At 39.3% G+C, this 27245-nt stretch overlaps 1 protein-coding gene across 2 annotated transcripts in view; it reads left to right on the top strand.

Moving 5' to 3' along the window:
• LOC125777683 (uncharacterized) overlaps positions 1-27245 on the top strand; it is a 235173-nt gene that overhangs the window by 145569 nt on the left and 62359 nt on the right. Inside the window, exon 1 of one of the 2 annotated variants that reach the window (XM_049452868.1) lies at positions 8583-8998. The exons of the other annotated variant lie outside the window; for it this stretch is intronic. The gene's annotated coding sequence lies outside the window, so the exon portion shown is untranslated. Of the gene's footprint in view, positions 1-8582; positions 8999-27245 lie in introns of those variants that run through there. 2 annotated transcript variants of the gene reach the window in all.

Below are 27245 nucleotides of genomic sequence, written 5' to 3'. Positions count from 1 at the left end.
TGGTCCCAAATGAGGTACAGCTTTAGCGGGCAGTACGAATCGTGCATACTACTACAGCTCAGTAGCAGTATCTATGTAAGTTTCCCCCTCCGGCACAAAAAAAAAAAATATGTGCACCAGGGAATCCCTTGTCTATCACAACCATACCAACATAAATATGTGTATGTGGTTACCAAGAGTTTTAAAATATGAATGAAGCAAAAACAGCAACAACATACGTATCAACACATCTTCCCGCACAAGCGTATGTGCAGGGACTATTTCTCGTCACGATGGCAAAACTGCTTAGAAGAAATGTTGCAACAGTGCTGGCATACATATCGACGCTGATTTTTGCGAGCCATAGAAAAATATTTTAGAATTGACAAATATTGTAAATCGACAACAGTTATGTTGCTACTTTTTCACTTCTTTTTTAGAACAAACACCAGAAGATGTTCAATTTATGATTTTTAGCTTTTGCCATCGTCGCGAAAAGACGCTTGTCAAATTGGATTTACGAACAAGATATGTATTCGCTAACGTTTTTATTTATGTTGCTTGAGGAAGAAAGTGAGAAAAGTCGGCATGATCTAAAAATTCACCGAAAATCACTGAGGGGCAAGAGCAACCTTTTCGATGTAGACGAAACAATGTACAGTTCAAAAATCCACAAAAATTCATTGTTAAATTTTATTACAATTATTTTTCTAAAACAGTTTTATTAAAAACTATCGCTTAAATAAGGCGGCATTTACGTATGTCCTCGATGTTCTAAGAGAGGAATGCAAGTTCTTCAAGATCGTCTGCTATATCTTTACTTGATCGATTGTCTTCGGTTTTACGGTTTTTAGCTGAATGAGGCTATCAGCATGGAGTGGGTAAAGTCTTCGATATTCCAATGGCTCAGTCAACATTTTGTTGCATCTTAAAAGAAGTATTGGGATTGCTTCAGTCCCATTTGTGCCCTCAGTGGATAAACCTCGAGTTAAGTAACGTTGAAAAAAGTGAAGCGAAAAAGGATTTTTTTCATAAATACGGATTTCCAGGCGCGATTTTGTGTGTAGACGGGACACATATTAAAATCGTTGCTCCAACTAAAGATAAGTTTCTCTATTATAACCGCAAAGGATACTTTAGTATCAATGCCATGATTGTAAGTTTGGTGACAAATTCGCATTTCAAACATCACCCTTAAATGCATGATGATGTATATATACATCAGTGTTTTCTTCCTTACATAATTTCTAAACGGTAACTCAAACACAGTATTTTTTACTTTTATTAGGTGCTAAAAATATCTGTGTTGACTTTGGAATGCAAACTTTCATGATATGACATTTCACTTTTTAATTTTAATAATTTGACAGCTTGGCGCGCCACTTAAAAAATACACACTTGGTATTTAAAAAGGAAAAACCATGCATTTAAGGGTTAATCAATGTTTTGCAGATACATATGTGACAATAAAATGAAAATACGTCATGTGAATGCTCAGTTTCCTGGCAGCAATCACGACTCCCACATATGGAATGTCAGCAATGCTCGTTATTTTCATGAGAAAAAGTACCTCGATGGTGAACGAAACACTTGGCTTTTGGGTATTATACATACAAACATATATACTCGTATTACAAAAATTCCCAAAATTTAATATTTGTACAGGAGGTGCTGGATATGCCTTAGAACCATGGTTAATGACACCATTCCGTACCCCTCCCTCAGGAAGCCCAGAAGAGAAATATAATAAAATACATGCAAAAGCGAGAAATATCGTTGAAAGAACAATAGGAGTTTTTAAAAATCGATTTAGATGTCTTCTGGGTTCTCGTGAGCTTCACTACGAGCCATGGAAGGCATCTTAAATCGTTAATGTTGCGGCAGCGTTACACAACGTTTGCATTCACTATCGCGTGAATGATGAACGTTTAGAAAATAATTCGGAACCAAATGTTTTTACAGAAAGTAATGAAATTCTTTCATCAACTTATAATGATGCAGCTTCACAAATCAGAGAAGCTATATGTGCAACACTTACACGAGTATAATATCCTAAATAAATATTAAGACAAAATATTTATAGTTTTAATTAAGTATTTATCTAATTAATTTAATTATTTTTTGTCATGGCTTGCAATTCTTTTTCCTCTACCTCTAACATTTGCTGTTTAATGGAATTCTTAGCAGCCACCAAATTCTTCATAGCTATGTTGTGCCTTCTAAATTCTTCCACTTCCGCTTTTTTTAAATCATTTTGCATTTCCAATGCTCTGCCTACTCGTCGCATACGTAATGAAAGATCGTCCAACTTATCGAGAACTTTTTCTTGAAATTCTTTTTAATTTTTTAAAAGTTTTAATTGAATTCAAATTATAACATATTTGTTACCAGTTAAATAATACTTACTATAACATATTTATTTTTAATTTAAAACTTACATTTTTCTTTTTTTTTTAATTTATTTCTCCGTTAGCACAAACCTGTCGTACAAAAATTCCGCTAAACTTAAAAGTTTTCCGTTTCGAGTGAATTCAGTGAATGCAACTCTACGAATTTCGAACTTACTTTCGGAACTGTTCGAATTGCATAATAGCAGTTTCGGAAAAATGGAATAAAATATTGTTACGAATTTACTCTTGCTAGTTTACTTTGTTAGGTTCGTATCTCTGGATTGACAAATAAAATCAACACTGTTTAATTTAATTCAACAACTCTTTATTTCACAACTCGTCTACACTATAGCAGTTTACTCTTAGCACTGATTGATTACGTTGGCGCTGCCACGGCTTATATAGCCACGCACTTCTCGCTGATGCCGACGTGTCCTTCTAGAATATCGCGTCTGGAAATTACCAGAACATACGGCTATACGGCGCCAGACGCAAGCAGACAGTCGCGGCGCCAGACTCAGCAATTGTTTACCTAGACAAGCAGACAGTGCGGCGCCAGATGTCTATTGTTTCGACAAGCAGACAGTCGTGGCGCCAGATGTCTACAACAAGACAAATGCTATTCCATATACCTACAGCTATTGTTCATAATCAGGGATGCATATAGTAATACAAATACAACTTAATACTACTTTTGTAACACTGCCCTCCACTAAAGCCTAATCGTCCCGATTAGGCACAAATCCTCTTGAACCAAATGGGGCGAGCCTCTCCAAATGTACTACTTTCATTTTACATCGTGCTTTCCCATTTCTTTGTATGCGGTATACCACGTCATTAAGTCGTTTTATCACCATATAGGGTCCTTCCCAGGCTGTCTGCAGTTTCGGGGACAAGCCTTTCTTTCGAAGTGGATTGTACAACAGGACCAGATCACCTTCTTCAAAACCTTTTGAATTTGCCGCTTGATCGAACCGGTCCTTCATCTTATTGCTCATCAGATGCGTATGCTGTCTTACCATTAGATGCAATTCATTCATTTCTTCCTTTAAGGCCGAACAATAATCTCCATCATTTCTTACAGCTGTAGGATTCGTTCCAAACTTAAGATCAGCAGGGAGTCGCAGATCAGATCCGAAAATAATCTTTGCTGGCGTGTAACCAGTTGTCTCGTGCTTCGCTGAACGATACGCCAGCAGGAACATCTGGATGCACTTGTCCCAATTCCGTTGATCTTTATTAACGATTTTCCGCAGATGTTCTTCGAGCGTTCGGTTGAATCTCTCTACCATCCCATCTGATTGTGGGTGTAACGCTGTTGTCCGTGTCTTGTGGATGCCCAATAATGTACAGACTTCTTGGAAAATGGAAGATTCGAAATTCCTGCCTTGATCTGAGTGTAATTCGACGGGCACTCCGAACCTTGTTATCCAATTTTCTACAAACGCTTCGGCTACGGTCTTCGCTTCTTGGTTTGGTAAGGCATATATTTCTGGCCATTTACTGAAATAGTCCATGACAACCAGTAGATATTTGTTTCCGGCCGTACTGGTTGGGAACGGACCTGCAACATCCATTGCGACTCGTTCAAATGGTGATCCCACGTTGTACTGTTGTAGCCTACCGCGACTTTTGGCTTTAGGGCCTTTAGCTGCCATGCACTCTACGCAATTACTTATCCATTCTGCTATGGAATCTCGACAACCGATCCAGTAGAACCGTTGTTTAATCTTCTCTATAGTTTTTGTAATTCCAAGGTGCCCTCCACTAGGTCCATTGTGATATTCTTTCAATACTTTCGGGATCATGGACTTCGGTACTATGATCAGCAGACGAGACTGTTTGCCATCTTCGCTTTCCCAGGTACGATGAAGGTATCCATTAACGAGGTTTATGCTGTTCCATTGGGCCCAATATGCTTTTGCCGTTGGACTCTCGCTACTTATTTGTTCCTTTGGTGGTCGTACCCCATTTTCTTTGGCTATTATCAGCTTTGCAAGATCAGGGTCCTCCAGCTGATTGAATCTGATGCGGTGAGGAGTCCAATCATCTTCAGGTTCTATATTCAGTAATCGCACGTCGATTATACCTTCTTTTCCTTCTGATTTGGAGCAATGTTTACATTCCAGTGGACAAGGGCGACGTGATAATGCATCCGCATTTTTGTGGTGAATCCCCTTTCGATGTTCCGTTTCGAAGTCGTAATTCTGTAATCTTTCGATCCATCGTGCAATTTGGCCTTCCGGATTCTTAAACTGTAATAACCATTTTAATGCTGCATGATCAGTCCTCAGCAAGAATCGTTGTCCATACAAATACTTGTGGAAATGTTTTACACATTCCACCACAGCTAGTAGTTCTTTTCGCGTCACACAGTAGTTTTTCTCTGGTTTCCCGAGCACTCTGCTGTAATACCCAATTACTCTTTCTTGTCCGTCGATGAGCTGAGACAGGACACCTCCAATTCCATAAGCGCTCGCATCTGTATCCAGGATGAATTTCTTTCCAGGTATTGGATAAGCCAACATCGGCGCCGTACAAAGTAGTTCTTTCAGCTGCTCAAACGCTTTTTCTTGTTCCAACTGCCATACAAACGGGCGATTCTTCTTTGTTAAATCATGTAAACTTCTAGCCACGTTCGCAAATCCAGGTACAAAACGGCGGTAATACGTGCATAAGCCGAGGAAGCTGCGGAGTTCATGTATGTTGGTGGGTTAAGGCCAATCTTTAACTGCTTTTATTTTTCCCTCCTCGGTGTGAATCCCCTCAGTTGACACTTTATGTCCGAGATATGTGACCTGCTTCTTCCATAATGAACACTTTTTGGGATTCAAGCGTAATCCGGCTGATGCTATTCGCTGAAAGACTTCCTCTAGATTTTTCAGATGATCATCAAAACTTTTTCCCATGATGATAATGTCATCAAGATACACCAAACATGTCTTCCAGTTGAGTCCTTTTAACACATGTTCCATCAGTCGCTCGAACGTTGCAGGCGCATTACATAACCCAAATGGCATCACAGAGAATTCCCATAACCCGTCGCCCATACTGAAAGCGGTCTTTTCACGGTCACGTTCATCAATCTCGACTTGCCAATATCCACTTTGTAGATCTAATGTAGAAAACCATTTCGCTCCAGACAAGGTGTCTAATGTATCGTCGATTCTCGGTAGAGGATAACTGTCTTTCTTTGTGACATCATTCAACTTCCTATAATCTACGCAGAAACGGGTGCTACCATCTTTCTTTTTAACTAAGACGATAGGTGAGCTCCATGGACTTATTGAAGGTTCGATTACACCGTTTTTGTGCATGTCTTCAATAATTTTGTTAGCATCTTCACGTTTTGCTAGTGGAACCCTACGCGGAGCTTGCCGGATTGGTTTAGCGTCTCCGGTATTTATGCGATGTTTGACAATGCTCGTTCTTCCTGTGTTGTTTCCTTCGTTTGCAAATATGGATGCGTATTTTTCTAATAGTTTTTCTGCTTTTAATTTTTCATTTCCATGCACCTCATTCAGCAAATTGTTTAGGAGTGTAGGACTTATCTGCTGTGGCTCAATAGTAGACTTCTGTTCTGACCGTTCGCATCGTGCTATTGCACTTATATTCTGGCACTGTCCAATTACTGCTCCTTTCTTCAGCCTTATAGGCGTGTTGAATTCATTCACTACTCTGACCGGAATGGTGGCGTCTTCTCTAATTTTCACAAGCGTTCTTCCTACCAATATGGGTGTATCTATTTTTGTTGGTTCCACAATCCACAATTCTTCAGTCCCACCTCCTCCATTCACTTTAGCCCATACAATCGCCTCAGATTTTGGTGGAATACTCTGATTATCATCAACAATCACCCTCTTACTTTCAACGTTGGTCACATATCCGGCTCCATGTTCTGGCAAAACAGCATTTGCTTGTTTAAATCCAAAGTAACCCCGTGATCAATCATGAAATCTACTCCCATTATAATTTCATCCGTGATTTCTGCTACGATGAAGGTGTGATTAACTTCCAGGGTACCAATCATTACTTCGCAAAACACTTTTCCCGCGACAGCTGCTTCCTCTCCGGTGGCCGTTCGAGGCTTGCAACCGACTAATGGTTCAACCGTTCCTCTTACCACATCCGGTCGGATAATTGAATGTGTGGCACCAGTATCCAAAGTAAGCGTTGACAGTCGTCCATTTACGATGCCGTTGATAGTAAGATTGTTGTCATGGCGACCTATTTGTGATATCGAGATGGCGGGGCAAATAGTTGTGGGAACCAGCTCACGCCCCTTTGAACTGTTCCGTTTTAGTTTAACGACTTGTGAGATGTGGATGCTCCGTCCTCGTTATCAGTTGGTTGTTTCCGTTTTGATGGGTTTACTTTTATATTGCAATTTCGGGCAAAGTGACCCGCTTTTCCACAGTTGAAACATCTTCCTGTTGTATTTACTCGCGGTGCAGCAATTGTCTTCAGAGTCTTCAATATTTCTTCCATCAGCGCCGGTTGTTCCATTTCAACCCTTTGTACTTTGTGTGCTGGTTTACTTAGTAGAGAAGCTGTTTCCTGTGTGAGGGCGTGCGAAACCGTTTCAGCAAACGTTCTTTTTGGCAATGCATATGTGGCGCGTTTGGTGTCCACATCACGAATTCCATTTATGAAGCTTTGAATTTTTACCCTCTCAATGTAATCCACAGGTGCATCTGCATTTGCCAAATGAGCCAGCCGTTCTATTTCAGTTGCGAACTCTTGCAATGACTCGTTCATCTTCTGACCCCTATTTTGCAGTTCGATCTGGTATATTTGTTTCCGGTGCTCACTACCATATCGTCTTTCTATCGCACTCATCAATGCCTCATAGTTGTCCCGTTCACAGTCTGGAATAGTCTGAAGGATTTCTGCCGCAGGTCCTTTCAATGATACAAACAAGGACGCTACTTTGTCCGCTGCATTCCAGTTATTGGCCATTGCTGTCTTTTCAAACTGAAGTTTGAAAATTTGAAATGGAATACTTCCATCGAATGTGGGTGCCTTCAATCTTTGATTATTTGTTGATGGTGCAGGGCCATGCAGTTGCAGTTCTCGCACACGATTACTTAATTGAAGAACTTCTGCTTTTAAATTTTCTTCGTCATTTTTTAAAGTGCTTAATTCGTCTTCAAATTTTGAAAATTTCTCTTGCACTTGTTTTTGTAGTTGTGTAGTATTTTCCGTAATCTGTTGTAACAAACGATGTTGTTGTGTAAGGCGAGACTCTAACTGTGATGTATTTTCAGCTATTTGCTGTGCCAGACGATTTTCGGTTTGCACTGCATTGTCTGCTATTTGTGATGTATTTTCAGCTATTTGCTGTGCCAGACGATTTTCTGTTTGCACTGCCTTTTCTGCATTTTCAGCTATTTGCTGTGCCAGACGATTTCCTGTTTGCACTGCATTTTCTGTATTTTCAGCTATTTTCTGTATAGCCACTAACAGCATGTTCATGTCCACACTCGATGATGTTCGTTGTTCTTCTACTTTTTCTTCTACCTTTGTAGAAGTTTCTGGCCCAACAAATTCGAACTCGTCCACGTTAATTCCATCCGCTTCCATTGCTTCACGTAATCGTGCCTGCAGATCCGCCTTTTGCCCGCTTATCGGCAAATTACGCTCCTCCAGTTCCTTTTTTAATTGCTGAATTCTCAATTCTCCGAATTTAACCATCTTGATTTTGGATTATTTGACAATCCCACTTCTGACACCAATTGTTACGAATTTACTCTTGCTAGTTTACTTTGTTAGGTTCGTATCTCTGGATTGACAAATAAAATCAACACTGTTTAATTTAATTCAACAACTCTTTATTTCACAACTCGTCTACACTATAGCAGTTTACTCTTAGCACTGATTGATTACGTTGGCGCTGCCACGGCTTATATAGCCACGCACTTCTCGCTGATGCCGACGTGTCCTTCTAGAATATCGCGTCTGGAAATTACCAGAACATACGGCTATACGGCGCCAGACGCAAGCAGACAGTCGCGGCGCCAGACTCAGCAATTGTTTACCTAGACAAGCAGACAGTGCGGCGCCAGATGTCTATTGTTTCGACAAGCAGACAGTCGTGGCGCCAGATGTCTACAACAAGACAAATGCTATTCCATATACCTACAGCTATTGTTCATAATCAGGGATGCATATAGTAATACAAATACAACTTAATACTACTTTTGTAACAATATAAACAAGCAAAACCAAATTCCTCGTGAGCATGCATACATACATATATTTATCTGTATTCATATTCTCTGCTTGGGCATATATCCCATTTCATCATATGCCGAAAAAACATATACTTACCGTGCGATTCTGTACTGTGACACAGTCAGATTTGAGATTTTAAGTTGGAGACAATTTTTAAAACTTGAGACGATTTTGCTATTCTGTAAGCGACAGTCACAAAACCTATTACATTTCATTATTCAGAGATGTTTTTACACTTGAATGATAATAAATATGTCGATAACAAATATTAAATTTTTTATAACATGGTCAAAAAACATAATTATCGATAAAAATAAAAATATATTGTTACAAGAGTAGTATTAAGTTGTATTTGTATTACTATATGCATCCCTGATTATGAACAATAGCTGTAGGTATATGGAATAGCATTTGTCTTGTTGTAGACATCTGGCGCCACGGCTGTCTGCTTGTCTGCGATATTCTAGAACAGTGAAGCGCTTTGCCTAGCCCGCGGGCGGCCGACTTTATTGCTCTCTCACAGATTCGCTCACACGTATTAGTCAAGCGCTCTCTATACATTGTGGAAAATTAATGTGCATTTGAAAATCACTTGATCAACGACTGTTGACTGCTACGCATGTAATTAGTATGTGCGCGCTGATTAACAATTTTGGTTCAAAACCATGAAAATATTGATTTTTAGTTTTTGATACAGCCGTTTAGGTGAAAACTTCAACATAAATTCAATATTTAAAATTTTTTGAATTTTAATTTCTTTTTGACACGTGAATTGTCTTTACTTTTTTAATTGATAAAAAATTAATAAGGAATTTCATTAATTTCACAATTTTGTAAAAGTTGTCGAATCACTTTCAAATTATTTTTATATTAATCAATACTAAAGTTTTGTATTTTTTTTGGGTGTAGCAGCAAGCTCTCTCATACTCCAACACAAGCACACAGTTTGGTAGTGTGCGTTTGGGCATCACTGTTCTAGAAGGACACGTCGGCATTAGCGAGAAGTGCGTGGCTATATAAGCCGTGGCAGCGCCAACGTAATCAATCAGTGCTAAGAGTAAACTGCTATAGTGTGGACGAGTTGTGAAATAAAGAGTTGTTGAATTAAATTAAACAGTGTTGATTTTATTTGTCAATCCAGAGATACGAACCTAACAAAGTAAACTAGCAAGAGTAAATTCGTAACAATATGTTGACTTTGTCTCATAATATTTACGAAATTTATGTAAAATTGAGTTATTTTTAACCTTTTCGTGTTTGAGTTGCTTACAAAATATAAAGAAACGACAATCGATTAATATCTATTATGATCTCTATTCAGTATATTCAAAATGGTAGACTAGAGTTCTTTTTAGTTTTGTAACCTGCTAACTACCAGGTCTCAATATTTTGAGACTAACGATAGAGACTGTTTAGTGACTAGTAACTAGTCACAAATTGAGATTTTGCCTCAAATAGACACTAGAGACTGGTAACAGAATTCCGCTATTATTTCTTTTCATATTCTCTGTTGTGATACAGTCTCAAGTCTCTAAATTTCAGATGTTAGTATATACTGTGGGCGTAGCGTATGTAGGTTCAAGCTGATGGAGCGCATGTTTTGAGCTCTTGAAAAATTTCTTTTAAGGATCGTAATCCTTTTTTTTATTTTCCTCATTAAAGATTTAAACAGTTCAAGAGCTCAAAACATCCGTTACATCAGCTACCTACCCGACGGCATTTCGCAATGTGATAAAATAAATTTTTCAAGAGCTCAAAGCATGCGCTACATCAGCTCGAAAAAAAGGATTACGATCCTTTTTTTTTACAAATGTATTTCTGGGAAAATAAGAATTCATATTTTTGGACTACTATATAATAATTGTGGCATAAAATTTATATACCAATCAAAATAAGTTTATTAAATTTAAGACTTCGCTCATTCCAAACCGAATTTGCATAATTTTTCTGTAAATTATCAATATTAAACTAAATATTAATATTTGGGAAAAATGTTGTTTTGAAAATGTACTTTATTTTCATAATATAACACAGTCGTCTTAATACTCGCTCTACTAAATTTCATATTACCGAAACGAAAACGGCGTCGGCATATGTGCAAATGGGATATGTTGCCTTTTCGAAATTTTCATAGAAATGAAAACTGCGCTGTCAAACTGTTGAAGTGACAGCTTATTGCTTACAATATATGGCAAACTAATTAGTATACCATATATTGTAAGCAATAAGCAACATGGAGTCTCCGCAGGCAATAGGCACGGCAATACAGTTAGTAAGACATAGATTTTATCCTGTCGAGATGCCCCGTGAACAAACATTTCTTTTCGCACTTGAGCTTACAATGTAGTGACTGCGGTGCGATCTAATGCCTTTTTATTGCATTGACGTCTCTTTCAACGTCTTCATTGTCAACATTCGCTCCAGTACTAACTTCATCACCCAACTCTGTGGTAACCTGTCCTTCAGGTAATTTTCTCAAATGCTCGTGAGAATACTTGTATGTCCTCTTGTTTGTTAATGATTTCAACACATACCTATCTCTGTCTAATACCTCAGCCACCAAAAATGGACCTCTGAACTTAGGATCTAATTTCGTTTGATGTCGTTCTTCATTCTTTAACAAAACGTAATCACCGATGTTATGCTTTACAATTTTTGCCTTATTTTTATCGAATCTAGATTTATCATAACAAGAATTGCGCTCAATATTTTCTAAAGCCTGAGTTCTTAAAGTAGAGACGTCCACGGTCTGTTCCGTGTTACTTATTGGAATGAGACCAAATGGTCGTGCCTCTTTTCTAATAAGCAATTCTAAAGGAGAACAACTAGGCCGAATAATATTAAACTTCAATAGCTCACCTATTTTACTTCGAACAACCTCTTTTTCTTCCGAGCTAAGTCTGTACGGTCGCCTCTGCACGGTCTTATTTGGATCAACCAAACGTATTTATAACTGACCAGTATTAATCCTAGTCTGCGGAATTCCATCAATAAAAATAATTTGAATATTCTTTTAAAACTTGCAACAAACACCCTTTATCAAGCTCAATTAACTCCGTGTCTTTATTTATAAAATCTTTGTAACCAACAAATACCGAACATGTATTTACGTTTTTTGAAATAAAAATATCTATTAAAACTGTCAATCGACATTGCTACTCCGAAACCTTGGCTCAGAATTTCAAGACCAATTATCACGTCATACGTTAAATGACAATCTAAAATTAAATGAAACAAAACTTCTAGGGCATGTCCTTCAATAACGACATCCGATAAAATCTGTAATGTGCTACACACAGCGGCATTGCCGATACCTTTTAATACTACATTATTGTTAATTCTTTTTCCGAAAAATTTGTTTGATACAGATTCTTTTACAAGTGAACACTCAGCCCCGGAGTCAAAACAAAATGGATACGACTCACCAGACTGAAACAGCATTCCCCTTGGCTCAGCTACTGTACATACGTTCACCCTCTTCTCGTATACGAGTCCAACAGTGCACGCCAACAATCGTTTGGAATTTCTTTAGGCGGAATCCATCCCACCTCTGATGCCGGAATGGCCTCAACAATTCCGTTGACATTCTGTTTGCAAGACATTATTGGTTTCCTTATTTTATTAAAATTATAACGCGGACTGATTTGCGCAGTGAGTCCCTGAACACTCCGTTTATCTCCACACTCCAAATAGCATTGCATTGGCTGACGCAATTCAACCACCATCACACCTACTCGTTACTTTTCGTAATTCAGCAACATCCAAGCATTCAGGGCCACACTCGGCAGAGCCTTTAGCTCTCACCTCTCTCTCAGCTTTATTCGTTTAGTTACAGTTCACTGGCGTTGGAGAAACAAAACAACAGAGTAAAGTAAAAGTGAACATACAGTATACACTGTGTTGCGGCGGCAATTGATAAAAAATAAACACGAATATATCAAAACACTTTATTCAAAGAAGAGGTGAGAGTTTTAATATCTGTAAAGAATTGGATTAAATATACTGTATATACAAATTGATAATTTCTATTACTTATCCGTGGTTCCTCCTCGGCTACTTGTAAGAAAGTAAAACCGGAAGAAGCCATTACAATTTTCAGTGTGCTTAAAAGAGAGAGTTGCCTTACGATTAAAATAAATATTTGAAACACAAAGCTAGGTACATTTTTCAGCAACACACTGCATATATTAAACCACAGTATTCACTACTTATATTAAACTACAGTTGTTACTGCGCCGACATGTATATAAAATATACATATGTATGTAAATAAAGGATGGAGTCATGTGTAGAAGTTCACGCAAGTGAGGAAAGTTCTCTGATCGCCATTCACTTGGGAGTGGCCAGAAACAATTCTTTTACATATGACTCAAGCAGCTCACGACTTCCGGTCTTTGACCAAGTATCCTCTGGGTAGCCTAAGAACATCCGTTTGAAGGCGAGCTAAAGTGAGAAGGCGAAACTTCCCCTGCATAGGGTTGTGCACTGGGTTTGGGACCCGCCACGTAAAAAAAAAACACCCCCCATGAAAAGGAAAAAACAGCCTCGGATGAGAGACCCCCTTTTGATGACGACCATGGCAAACGAAATAAGGACTATCATTTGAGGGCATGCACCTGGAATGTCCGGTCCCTTAATTGGGAAGGTGCCGCTGCCCAGCTGGTAGATGTCCTCGTAAAGATAAAGGCTGACATCACCGCCGTCCAAGAAATGCGATGGACGGGACAAGGGCAGAGACGAGTAGGTCCTTGTGACATTTACTGCAGTGGCCATATAAAGGAGCGCAAGTTTGGTGTTGGATTCGTGGTGGGAGAGAGACTCCGTCGCCGAGTATTATCATTCACTCCGGTGAATGAACGTCTAGCCACAATCCGCAACAAAGCGAGGTTCTTCAACATATCGCTGATTTGCGTCCACGCCCCTACGGAAGAGAAGGACGATGTGACCAAAGATGCTTTTTATGAGTGCTTGGAGCGCACTTATGAGAGATGCCCCCGCCACAATGCCAAAATCGTGCTTGGCGACTTCAACGCCAGGGTGAGCAAAGAAGGTATCTTTGGCACTTCGGTCGGTAAATTCAACCTCTACGAGGAAACATCCCCAAATGGGTTGAGGCTGATCGACTTCGCCGGGGCCCAAAATATGGTTATCTGTAGTACTAGATTCCTGTATAAGAATATTAATCAAGCTACCTGGCTGTCTCCGGATCGAAAAACTACAAACCAGATTGATCATGTTGTGATAGACGGAAGACACGTCTCCAGTATTTTACATGTGCATGCGCTCCGAGGTCCTAACGTCGACTTGGATCACTATCTTGTTTCAGCCAAGATTCGCACCCGCCTCTGTGCAGCAAAAAACGCACGCCAAGAAGCTGCAATCACACGAAAACGCGGCAGACAGGCGAACGATTTTCTACTCGGCTTGCACTCCTCCTCTCTGAGAGCACTCGTCAACAACTCGGTATAAGGGAACTATGGGACGGCATTTCAAACTCCTTACGTACAGCTGCAATCGAAACCATTGGTTTTCGGGAAGTGCAAAAGAACAGCTGGTACGACGAGGAGTGCCGTGTCGCAGCGGAGAGAAAACAGGCTGCCTACCTCGCAACGTTACGAGGAAATAGAAGTTCTACGCGAAAAAAATTTGATGCACCCCGGTGTTGGACCGACTAGGGTTATTTTTTTTTAAGCGCGGCCGAAGACCGCCCACGCAAAAAGGAGTTCTACGCGACAAAAATTTGATGCACCTCGGTGTTGAACTGACCAGGGTTACTTTTATTTTTGTTCATCAAGCTGCGTTACATAGAAAAGAAATGAAATGATAAATTTAACTTTCTTTTCATTTCAAAACACATACTATAATTTCGCGCAGGACAAGGGCTGCATATAAACGAATTAGTGAAGTGCTGGTGGATATAAAAGTGCAAAATATAAGTGCAAAACTAATTTTATATCGAAAAAATACGTACTTCAAATAGTGGTAATTTTCAACTTTAAACGCGAATATTTCGAAAACTATAAGCTTCCTGCGGCTTTTTTCTGTGGTGTGGTGAAACACGCTCATCCAAAACAGTAAATTTCCCAAACGTGAAATATCCCTAGTCGTGAACCTTCTCTATTATTTTACGTTCTCTGCCAAAAGTATACATATACATATGGAAATGGTAATATTTAGAAGCTAAACCCAAATAATTTCTGAAAATTTGTAAAAATAGAAAGGAAAAATATAATAACAAGGTATTCACAATACGGATTTGCTCTACTTTTGTCTTGCCTATTTCAACCGTTAATACTGTCCTTAATAATTTTCGGCGATCGAGCCCCCGTTGGATCGGTGAGTATTAATTTAAGTTTTTCGACACTAGAGCATCGCCTTGCAGCAGGGTTGCTCCTAATTTTCCTGACTAGTGCTGGCATTGAGTCCAACCCGGACACGGAAGAATTTTTCAGCTGCGTTTGCGCCAAAAGGCTCCCTCCAAACTCTATCACGGTTAGGTGTAATACATGCAATGGATGGAGCCATCTTAAGACCTGCTCAGGCTGTAAGACACATAGGGAGTGGGCCACGAGTTACGTGGCCCCATGTTGCCAACGCACTATTGCGACATTAGAGTCTAAGGCTGTGCAATCTGCACCCAGTGCGCACGCAGCTTCGCCAATCACCCTGAGTGGCCAACAAAGGACCTCCACGGTCCCCAGGAGTTTAAACAGGCAATATAACTCCAATTCTGACTTGTTCCCTCCCAACCTTCATCCCGCTCTAATCCTCGTGCGAGAACCACTCACCAACTCCTGGTTCCTCGCACAGCCTGTTCCGTGTGTCAGACCGTCTTACGTCGGAACGTCACATCAGTGACATCAGTGTTCCGGCCTGCGCACCATGCTGCACAACACCATGTAATATCGTCTAATCGATGAAGTCATCGACCGCAGCGATACTACACTAGAATGTCAGGGTATAGCTGTCCATTCAGGCGATGTCGAGCTCGAAATATTTAATATATACATCCCCACAATCACATGTTGCTCTATAGGATATCACCCGAATATAGGTGCGCTACTTTGTGGTGAAAACGTTTGGTACTAGGCGACTTTAACGTGCACCACAATCTTTCCTGCCTGTCAAACGATCGTATGAGGATGGAACTGGCGGAACTGGAGAGTTATAGGCATCTGTAATAGCTCTTCCGATATTACCATTGCTAGTGGTGGTTTGATAAAATGCATAACCTGGCGACCTATGCTAACTCTCGCATAAGGCCACCATTATCTCGATCGAGAAACCTCCCGGTTTTGTTTCTGTAGACAACTGTACCTTCACTGAAGAAGCTACAGACTTGACAGAACACTGCAATCCGGACTACGATACGATGCCTTTTGATGTCTCCTATTGGATATCTACATATGGGACCCTTATGCTCCCAGTTAAGGAGCATAATGGACTCCTCTCCAGGCAGTTCCTGCTGAGATGTTTTCGCAGCCCACCTGCTTGGAGCGGAACCGCCTTCTAGGAACATCCTCAATTACGTCGGCGACATCGAACAATACGCCGACCGGACTTCGGACGAGATGCCCCGTGAACAAACATTTCTTTTCGCACTTGAGCTTACAATGTAGTGACTGCGGTGCGATCTAATGCCTTTTTATTGCATTGACGTCTCTTTCAACGTCTTCATTGTCAACATTCGCTCCAGTACTAACTTCATCACCCAACTCTGTGGTAACCTGTCCTTCAGGTAATTTTCTCAAATGCTCGTGAGAATACTTGTATGTCCTCTTGTTTGTTAATGATTTCAACACATACCTATCTCTGTCTAATACCTCAGCCACCAAAAATGGACCTCTGAACTTAGGATCTAATTTCGTTTGATGTCGTTCTTCATTCTTTAACAAAACGTAATCACCGACATTATGCTTTACAATTTTTGCCTTATTTTTATCGAATCTAGATTTATCATAACAAGAACTGCGCTCAATATTTTCTAAAGCCTGAGTTCTTAAAGCAGAGACGTCCACGTTCTGTTCCTTGTTACTTATTGGAATGAGACCAAATGGTCGTGCCTCTTTTCCAATAAGCAACTCTAAAGGAGAACAACTAGGCCGAATAATATTAAACTTCAATAGCTCACCTATTTTACTTCGAACAACCTCTTTTTCTTCCGAGCTAAGTCTGTACGGTCGCCTCTGCACGGTCTTATTTGGATCAACCAAACGTATTTCTAACTGACCAGTATTAATCCTAGTCTGCGGAATTCCATCAATAAAAATAATTTGAATATTCTTTTAAAACTTGCAACAAACACCCTTTATCAAGCTCAATTAACTCCGTGTCTTTATTTATAAAATCTTTGTAACCAACAAATACCGAACATGTATTTACGTTTTTTGAAATAAAAATATCTATTAAAACTGTCAATCGACATTGCTACTCCGAAACCTTGGCTCAGAATTTCAAGACCAATTATCACGTCATACGTTAAATGACAATCTAAAATTAAATGAAACAAAACTTCTAGGGCATGTCCTTCAATAACGACATCCGATAAAATCTGTAATGTGCTACACACAGCGGCATTGCCGATACCTTTTAATACTACATTATTGTTAATTCTTTTTCCGAAAAATTTGTTTGATACAGATTCTTTTACAAGTGAACACTCAGCCCCGGAGTCAAAACAAAATGGATACGACTCACCAGACTGAAACAGCATTCCCCTTGGCTCAGCTACTGTACATACGTTCACCCTCTTCTCGTATACGAGTCCAACAGTGCACGCCAACAATCGTTTGGAATTTCTTTAGGCGGAATCCATCCCACCTCTGATGCCGGAATGGCCTCAACAATTCCGTTGACATTCTGTTTGCAAGACATTATTGGTTTCCTTATTTTATTAAAATTATAACGCGGACTGATTTGCGCAGTGAGTCCCTGAACACTCCGTTTATCTCCACACTCCAAATAGCATTGCATTGGCTGACGCAATTCAACCACCATCACACCTACTCGTTACTTTTCGTAATTCAGCAACATCCAAGCATTCAGGGCCACACTCGGCAGAGCCTTTAGCTCTCACCTCTCTCTCAGCTTTATTCGTTTAGTTACAGTTCACTGGCGTTGGAGAAACAAAACAACAGAGCAAAGTAAAAGTGAACATACAGTATACACTGTGTTGCGGCGGCAATTGATAAAAAATAAACACGAATATATCAAAACACTTTATTCAAAGAAGAGGTGAGAGTTTTAATATCTGTAAAGAATTGGATTAAATATACTGTATATACAAATTGATAATTTCTATTACTTATCCGTGGTTCCTCCTCGGCTACTCGTAAGAAAGTAAAACCGGAAGAAGCCATTACAATTTTCAGTGTGCTTAAAAGAGAGAGTTGCCTTACGATTAAAATAAATATTTGAAACACAAAGCTAGGTACATTTTTCGGCAACACACTGTATATATTAAACCACAGTATTCACTACTTATATTAAACTACAGTTGTTACTGCGCCGACATGTATATAAAATATACATATGTATGTAAATAAAGGATGGAGTCATGTGTAGAAGTTCACGCAAGTGAGGAAAGTTCTCTGATCGCCATTCACTTGGGAGTGGCCAGAAACAATTCTTTTACATATGACTCAAGCAGCTCACGACTTCCGGTCTTTGACCAAGTATCCTCTGGGTAGCCTAAGAACATCCGTTTGAAGGCGAGCTAAAGTGAGAAGGCGAAACTTCCCCTGCATAGGGTTGTGCACTGGGTTTGGGACCCGCCACGTAAAAAAAAAACACCCCCCATGAAAAGGAAAAAACAGCCTCGGATGAGAGACCCCCTTTTGATGACGACCATGGCAAACGAAATAAGGACTATCATTTGAGGGCATGCACCTGGAATGTCCGGTCCCTTAATTGGGAAGGTGCCGCTGCCCAGCTGGTAGATGTCCTCGTAAAGATAAAGGCTGACATCACCGCCGTCCAAGAAATGCGATGGACGGGACAAGGGCAGAGACGAGTAGGTCCTTGTGACATTTACTGCAGTGGCCATATAAAGGAGCGCAAGTTTGGTGTTGGATTCGTGGTGGGAGAGAGACTCCGTCGCCGAGTATTATCATTCACTCCGGTGAATGAACGTCTAGCCACAATCCGCAACAAAGCGAGGTTCTTCAACATATCGCTGATTTGCGTCCACGCCCCTACGGAAGAGAAGGACGATGTGACCAAAGATGCTTTTTATGAGTGCTTGGAGCGCACTTATGAGAGATGCCCCCGCCACGATGCCAAAATCGTGCTTGGCGACTTCAACGCCAGGGTGAGCAAAGAAGGTATCTTTGGCACTACGGTCGGTAAATTCAACCTCTACGAGGAAACATCCCCAAATGGGTTGAGGCTGATCGACTTCGCCGGGGCCCAAAATATGGTTATCTGTAGTACTAGATTCCTGTATAAGAATATTAATCAAGCTACCTGGCTGTCTCCGGATCGAAAAACTACAAACCAGATTGATCATGTTGTGATAGACGGAAGACACGTCTCCAGTATTTTACATGTGCATGCGCTCCGAGGTCCTAACGTCGACTTGGATCACTATCTTGTTTCAGCCAAGATTCGCACCCGCCTCTGTGCAGCAAAAAACGCACGCCAAGAAGCTGCAATCACACGAAAACGCGGCAGACAGGCGAACGATTTTCTACTCGGCTTGCACTCCTCCTCTCTGAGAGCACTCGTCAACAACTCGGTATAAGGGAACTGTGGGACGGCATTTCAAACTCCTTACGTACAGCTGCAATCGAAACCATTGGTTTTCGGGAAGTGCAAAAGAACAGCTGGTACGACGAGGAGTGCCGTGTCGCAGCGGAGAGAAAACAGGCTGCCTACCTCGCAACGTTACGAGGAAATAGAAGTTCTACGCGAAAAAAATTTGATGCACCCCGGTGTTGGACCGACTAGGGTTATTTTTTTTTAAGCGCGGCCGAAGACCGCCCACGCAAAAAGGAGTTCTACGCGACAAAAATTTGATGCACCTCGGTGTTGAACTGACCAGGGTTACTTTTATTTTTGTTCATCAAGCTGCGTTACATAGAAAAGAAATGAAATGATAAATTTAACTTTCTTTTCATTTCAAAACACATACTATAATTTCGCGCAGGACAAGGGCTGCATATAAACGAATTAGTGAAGTGCTGGTGGATATAAAAGTGCAAAATATAAGTGCAAAACTAATTTTATATCGAAAAAATACGTACTTCAAATAGTGGTAATTTTCAACTTTAAACGCGAATATCTCGAAAACTATAAGCTTCCTGCGGCTTTTTTCTGTGGTGTGGTGAAACACGCTCATCCAAAACAGTAAATTTCCCAAACGTGAAATATCCCTAGTCGTGAACCTTCTCTATTATTTTACGTTCTCTGCCAAAAGTATACATATACATATGGAAATGGTAATATTTAGAAGCTAAACCCAAATAATTTCTGAAAATTTGTAAAAATAGAAAGGAAAAATATAATAACAAGGTATTCACAATACGGATTTGCTCTACTTTTGTCTTGCCTATTTCAACCGTTAATACTGTCCTTAATAATTTTCGGCGATCGAGCCCCCGTTGGATCGGTGAGTATTAATTTAAGTTTTTCGACACTAGAGCATCGCCTTGCAGCAGGGTTGCTCCTAATTTTCCTGACTAGTGCTGGCATTGAGTCCAACCCGGACACGGAAGAATTTTTCAGCTGCGTTTGCGCCAAAAGGCTCCCTCCAAACTCTATCACGGTTAGGTGTAATACATGCAATGGATGGAGCCATCTTAAGACCTGCTCAGGCTGTAAGACACATAGGGAGTGGGCCACGAGTTACGTGGCCCCATGTTGCCAACGCACTATTGCGACATTAGAGTCTAAGGCTGTGCAATCTGCACCCAGTGCGCACGCAGCTTCGCCAATCACCCTGAGTGGCCAACAAAGGACCTCCACGGTCCCCAGGAGTTTAAACAGGCAATATAACTCCAATTCTGACTTGTTCCCTCCCAACCTTCATCCCGCTCTAATCCTCGTGCGAGAACCACTCACCAACTCCTGGTTCCTCGCACAGCCTGTTCCGTGTGTCAGACCGTCTTACGTCGGAACGTCACATCAGTGACATCAGTGTTCCGGCCTGCGCACCATGCTGCACAACACCATGTAATATCGTCTAATCGATGAAGTCATCGACCGCAGCGATACTACACTAGAATGTCAGGGTATAGCTGTCCATTCAGGCGATGTCGAGCTCGAAATATTTAATATATACATCCCCACAATCACATGTTGCTCTATAGGATATCACCCGAATATAGGTGCGCTACTTTGTGGTGAAAACGTTTGGTACTAGGCGACTTTAACGTGCACCACAATCTTTCCTGCCTGTCAAACGATCGTATGAGGATGGAACTGGCGGAGCAGATTGACGATTTGACATTCTGTACAATATATGTACCAGAGTTATAGGCATCTGTAATAGCTCTTCCGATATTACCATTGCTAGTGGTGGTCTGATAAAATGCATAACCTGGCGACCTATGCTAACTCTCGCATAAGGCCACCATTATCTCGATCGAGAAACCTCCCGGTTTTGTTTCTGTAGACAACTGTACCTTCACTGAAGAAGCTACAGACTTGACAGAACACTGCAATCCGGACTACGATACGATGCCTTTTGATGTCTCCTATTGGATATCTACATATGGGACCCTTATGCTCCCAGTTAAGGAGCATAATGGACTCCTCTCCAGGCAGTTCCTGCTGAGATGTTTTCGCAGCCCACCTGCTTGGAGCGGAACCGCCTTCTAGGAACATCCTCAATTACGTCGGCGACATCGAACAATACGCCGACCGGACTTCGGACGCAGAAACGAGAGTTACTCTTGCGCACCTTCGTTTTGGATATTGTAGCAGGCTAAGTTCCTAGGTGTCCAGAATAGACCCCGACCTCTGAGTCTCCGCATGACACTAGCCACCTCTTTGCATGCTCCGCCAACGCCACTCACCCTTTTCCCTTTGGTCCGATCCCGTTGAAACAGCACGTTTGTTGGGCCTCCCTTTAAATGACGTCGACGACAACTTAAATAATCTTTACCACGGGGATTGAATAACCGTTAAAACAACAACTGTCCTTAATAGGTACATTTCTTTTCTATCTTATAACATTCATTGTTTCTAACTTTAATTGAATTTGTATTCAACAACTATGAAATGATATGTTTTAGATATGTTGATATGGTTGGTTGCCATAGTCTTTTAATAATGTTTGCGTTATTTTATTTTTGAAAACGTATCTAAGATGTTATGAAATGGTTTTGCATTAAAACAATTTTTTTACACTTCAAGAATATTTCAATATGTAAGGTTTTGATTTCAAAAGAACGTATGTATATACACATATAGCAACTCTAATATTTTTCAAAATCGCGTTTAAAAGTTTGAAACGAGAAAGAAGTATGCAGTGGGTAATTACACACAAAAATATAGATAAAATTCGTGTATAAAAGAAATTTATTTTGCACAAATTTGCGTAATTTAAGTCACAATAATATAATATAAAAAAGAAGATATTCATGACATTGTTTTTATATAGAGTGGGCCATCTAACGTTTTAAATTCGAATTATCTATATTTCGACATTGGAAACGTCAAATACCATTCGGAAAGTGACAGATATTCAGTAAAAAGTCTAAAATTTACGAAATGGGTCGCTATTCACTATTCTACAGTTCGCAGATTGGGCAGAAGATCGTTTGACCGAGGATGGTCAATTTTACCGAAAAATCATCTTTTCGGACGAGGCTCATTTCCACCTCGATTGTTACGTTAACAAGCAGAATAGTCGCATTTGGGGCACAGAAAACCTGCACGTAATCGTCGAGAAGCAAATGCACACAGCACGAATCACTGTAAAGTGCGGATTTTGGTCTGGTGGAATCATCGGCCCATTTTTCTTCGAAAATGAAGAAGGAACCGCAACCATCAATGGTGAGCGATATCGCGAAATGTTAACCGAATTTTTCTTCAAGCAAATTGAAGAGGATATTTCTTTAGTTCTCCCAAAAATGAAGATTCAACAAAACTTCCTGTTATCTTTTACGACGGACTTAAAGAACTTGCTAAAAACACTTTAAAGTAAGGAGATGATTTCGAAGTAGACACTCACTTCAAATTGAGTAATACCATGTTCAGACCGAAAATTTAAAGGGATTAGATTACATTTAATTACATTCACAAATCAACCCGTTCACACTGCCGTTAGAAAAATCAAAAAACAGCTGTAATTGTCATTCAAGAATTCACATCACCTAATATCAAAATAAAAGACTGTCATATAGTATTTTGAAATAAAATCCGTCTTTTTTTAATATTTTCCATACAATAGAAATAATGGATGTATTTTTTCATTTGTTAAGCCGATTTTCAGGTGAAATTAGATTCATTGCTTTAAGAAAATTTTTTTTGTTTACATTTTTTTCCTTTGTAGTGTCTAAATCAGCTGTGATAATGTAACAGATTTCCTGACAACTATATGGCGTAAAATCAGAGTCGCACAGAGAGATTTTGTGTGGATCAGTTTCAAATAAATTCATTGAAGTAATTTGGAACTGTCAGTTTTGTATGGCGAAATCTTGATAAATTTATAAGATTAGTGGGGTAAATCACTCATCAGCCGAAATCGTGTGATTAAGTGTCGGTCTGAACATGGCATAAGGTTCAAATATAAACTTTGGTTTAAGGCTAATTTTTTTGTAATAAGATACTTGCGATTCTGTACTGTGATACAGTCTCAAGTCTCTAAATTTCAGATTTTGAGTTAGAGACAATTTTTGAGACTTGAGACGATTTTGCTATTCTGTAAGTGACAGTCACAAAATCTATTACATTTTATTATTCAGAGATGTTTTTAAACTTGAATGAAAATAAATATGTCGATAACAAATATTAAATTTTCTATAACATAGTCAAAAAACATAATTATCAATCAAAATAAAAATACATGTTGACTTTGTTTCATAATCTTTACGAAGTTTATGTAAAATTGATTTATTTTTAACCTTTTCGTGTTTGAGTTGCTTACAAAATATAAAAGAACTACAATCGATTAATATCTGTGATGATCTCTATTCAGTATATTCAAAATAGTAGACAAGGGTTCTTTTTGGTTTTGTGACCTGCTTAGTTAGCAGGTCTCAAGTTTGAGCCAATATTTTGACACTAACGCTAGAGGCTGTTTAGTGAATAGTAACTAGTCACAAATTAAGATTTTGCCTCAAAATGTCTCAAATAGAGACTAGAGACTGGTTACAGAATCCCCCTATAAGTTAATTAGGATTTATGGGATCTTGAGTTTGATGGTGTAGAACAGTGCGATAACGCCCCCTTGTGGGCGCTGCAGGTGTCAAGGGGGGCGGTAAGATACCCAGAAAGAAAATGGGAGCGTTTTGTAGAGGCCTGGGGGGTTATTTGTAATTTTATTTGCTAGGAGGCCTCTTAGACAACGACTACATGAGCTCTCGACTCTCAACAACAACTGATGAACATCAACTAATATGAATTAAAAGATTGCTCAAACTCGGTTCTATATTTCTCTCCGCGTAGTTCATATATCTGTCCTATTTTATTGAATATAGAAAAAATGAAAATCATGTCAATCGGTCGCTCCGTTTCATAACGGGGCATCTCGACAGGATAGAATTTATAGAATACTAACTGTCAAACGTATTGCTATTGCCATTGCCAAATCTGTATGAGGGCATTCGCTATCATAATAATAATATAATCATTTGCGCAAAGGTGTAAGGTAGGTAGGTTCGAGCTGATGTAGCGCTTGCTTTCAGCTTTTGAACTCCTTAAATATTTTATGTGGAAAATAAAAAAAGGATCTTTATCCTTTCTTACAAATGTATTTCTGGGGAAAATAAGAAAAGGAGAAAGATCCTTTTTTCACAAATGTATTTCTGAGAAAAATAAGAAGTCATATTTTTGGACTACTTTATATGTAATAATTGTGCTTAAGCATTCCAATATAAACAATGTAATATTTAGTTTATATTCATTTGTGGTTTTGCGCGAAATAGATGAGCATTACTTACGCTTCCTTTACACTACTCGCGTAGTTAAACGTATTTCTCAAAGCAAGACAATGTCGGAAATAAAAAAGAAGAGACGGCAATACTGTGCGGAATACATTCAATTCGGATTCATTGAAAATCCCAAAAAACCCATCCTCGCCTTTGTGTCTTCTATGTCTCAAAGCATTTTCGAATGAAGCAATGAAGCCTTCAAGACTGCAAGATCATTTGAATAAAATGCATCCAGATAAGAGAGACAAGAATGTAGCATATTTTCAAGACCTAGAGAAGAAGCATAATACTCAGCCAAGTGTAGCAAAACTATTTTCGGCGGCTGCTAAGCAAGATGACGACGGACTTCGAGCTTCGTACAATATCCCTTTGTTAATTGCTCAAAAAGGCAAACCACATAACATCGGAGAAGAGTTAATATTGCCAGCAATAAATGAAGTAATACGAGTAACTACCGCGCTTCATAAACCGGCCGCAGATATTATCCGAAAAATTCCTTGAGTAATAATTCTGTGCAAAGATGAATTGATGAAATGGCTGAACACATTGAAGAATCATTATGCGATCACCCGAGGACAAGCCAATTCTCAATTCAGCTCGATGAGTCCACTTTACCAACTAATGATGTTGTCTTACGTGAGGTTTATTAAAGATGAGAAAATATGTGAAGAACTATTATTTGCTAGAAATTTAGAAACCGATACAAAAGGCGAAACCATATTCAATATATTGGAAAAGTTTTGCGATGAGAATGAGATTCCTTTGAAAAATATTATTTCAATTGCTACGGATGGCGTTCCGGCTATGATAGGGTGCCATAAAGGCTTAATAGCGCACTTAAAAAATAAAATTCCAGATGTCCTTGGTGTACATTGCGTTATTCATAGACAACATTTAGTGCAAAACTATTTCAATCACTGCAATATGTCATCAAAGCAGTCAATAAAATCCGCAACAGCTCTTTGAATGATAGATTATTTCATCAGCTTTGTGTTACTAATGACGAGGATTTCAATCGTTTGTTGTTTCATACTGAAGTTCGTTGGCTATCAAGAGGCTCGATTCTACAACCTGTTTGACTCTGTTATAGAGTTCTTGGAAACTAAAGATACAGAATTTCAACACAAGCTCTTAACATCAAAGAATGATATAGCTTACATGACAGACCTGTATAAATTGTTCAACGGCATGAATCTCCAACTGCAAGGCGATAAACAAAATTTAATTAAAACAAAAAACGTCGTTGCTGCTTTCGCAGACAAATTGCTTCTACACAAAAAGAATCTGGGCAGACGTGAGTTTCACAATTTTCCGAATTTATCAGTATCATGCAGTAACGACGAATTGTTTGCCTACTGCCAACATTTGGAAAACCTCCACATTGACTTCACCGAACGATACCAGGACATTTTGAAGTTGGAAATACCAGACTGGGAGTTGGATCCGTTTTCAAATGTCAACACAGCAATGCCACCTCAGCTGGAAGAAGAACTTATAGAATTGACAACAAACGAGGAAATAAAGTTCAAAAATGGTTACCAAGAATTTTGACTACAAAAACCGATCTCGCAATTGTACCCTGGATTGTGGCCAATCGTTCAACGATTCTTGATGGCATTCCCATCGTCCTATTTGTGTGAACGTCGATTTAGTGCTGTGACAACACTGCTTACTAAAAATAGAAATATTTTGCTTGTTACCGAACTTGGCGACTTGCGACTGTTCTTGAGTAAATTGGAACCTGATATTAACAAACTTATTAAACACATCAGATTCATCCTTCACATTAGTTTTTATATATGGATCGATCATTTTAGATAATAAAAGATGTAAAAGATTCTCTGTTTTAATACTATAAAATTGTGTTTTAATAATCATTCTTATTGGCAGGTAGAGCCCGTAAGAGTTAACTTGAGACCTATGCGCCGTTGTATGTTACCTACTGCGCTCAGGTTTTAAGTTGCTGGTTATAATAAATTCTCCGTTAATATACATATATAGGTCACAATAATTAATTTGAAGTTATAGTGTTTTTTAAATTGGTGAAAAAAAGGGGGCCCTAAAAAAATATTTATTCTCAAAGTTGGCGGTAGACAAAATAAGTTTGGGAACCACTGACGTAAAGGGTTAAAAACAAAAACTTATGCCATGTTCAGACCGAAAATTTGAAGGGATTCCATTCTCACTGCCGTTGGAAAGATGAAAACACAGCTGCTTTTGCCATGCAATAATTGACATCGCTTAATATTTATCAAAAGAAAACATTGTCATATAGTATTTTGAAGTAAAAGCCGTCTTATTTTAAATATTTTCCATATAATGGAAATAATGGACGAATTTTTTCATTTGTTAAGGGGGGAGCCTGCTTTAGAAGCTTGAAAAAATGGATTATTATTTTTTTTTGCTTAAATCTCTTTAAAAAATATTTTAGAATATGTCCCTAAAGTTATAAATGGAAATTCGAAATATTTTCGAAGCTAGAAGGAAAATAGTGATCGAGCGTCTAGTACAGTGGTCGGCATGAGAGAATCTATCACTGTGTTGG

Source organism: Bactrocera dorsalis, chromosome 3 (assembly GCF_023373825.1).
Source record: "Bactrocera dorsalis isolate Fly_Bdor chromosome 3, ASM2337382v1, whole genome shotgun sequence".
In the NCBI taxonomy this organism is placed as follows: Eukaryota; Metazoa; Arthropoda; class Insecta; order Diptera; family Tephritidae; genus Bactrocera; species Bactrocera dorsalis.
Note: the sequence above shows the minus strand (reverse complement) of the source record. Positions and strands in the feature narration are given on the sequence as shown.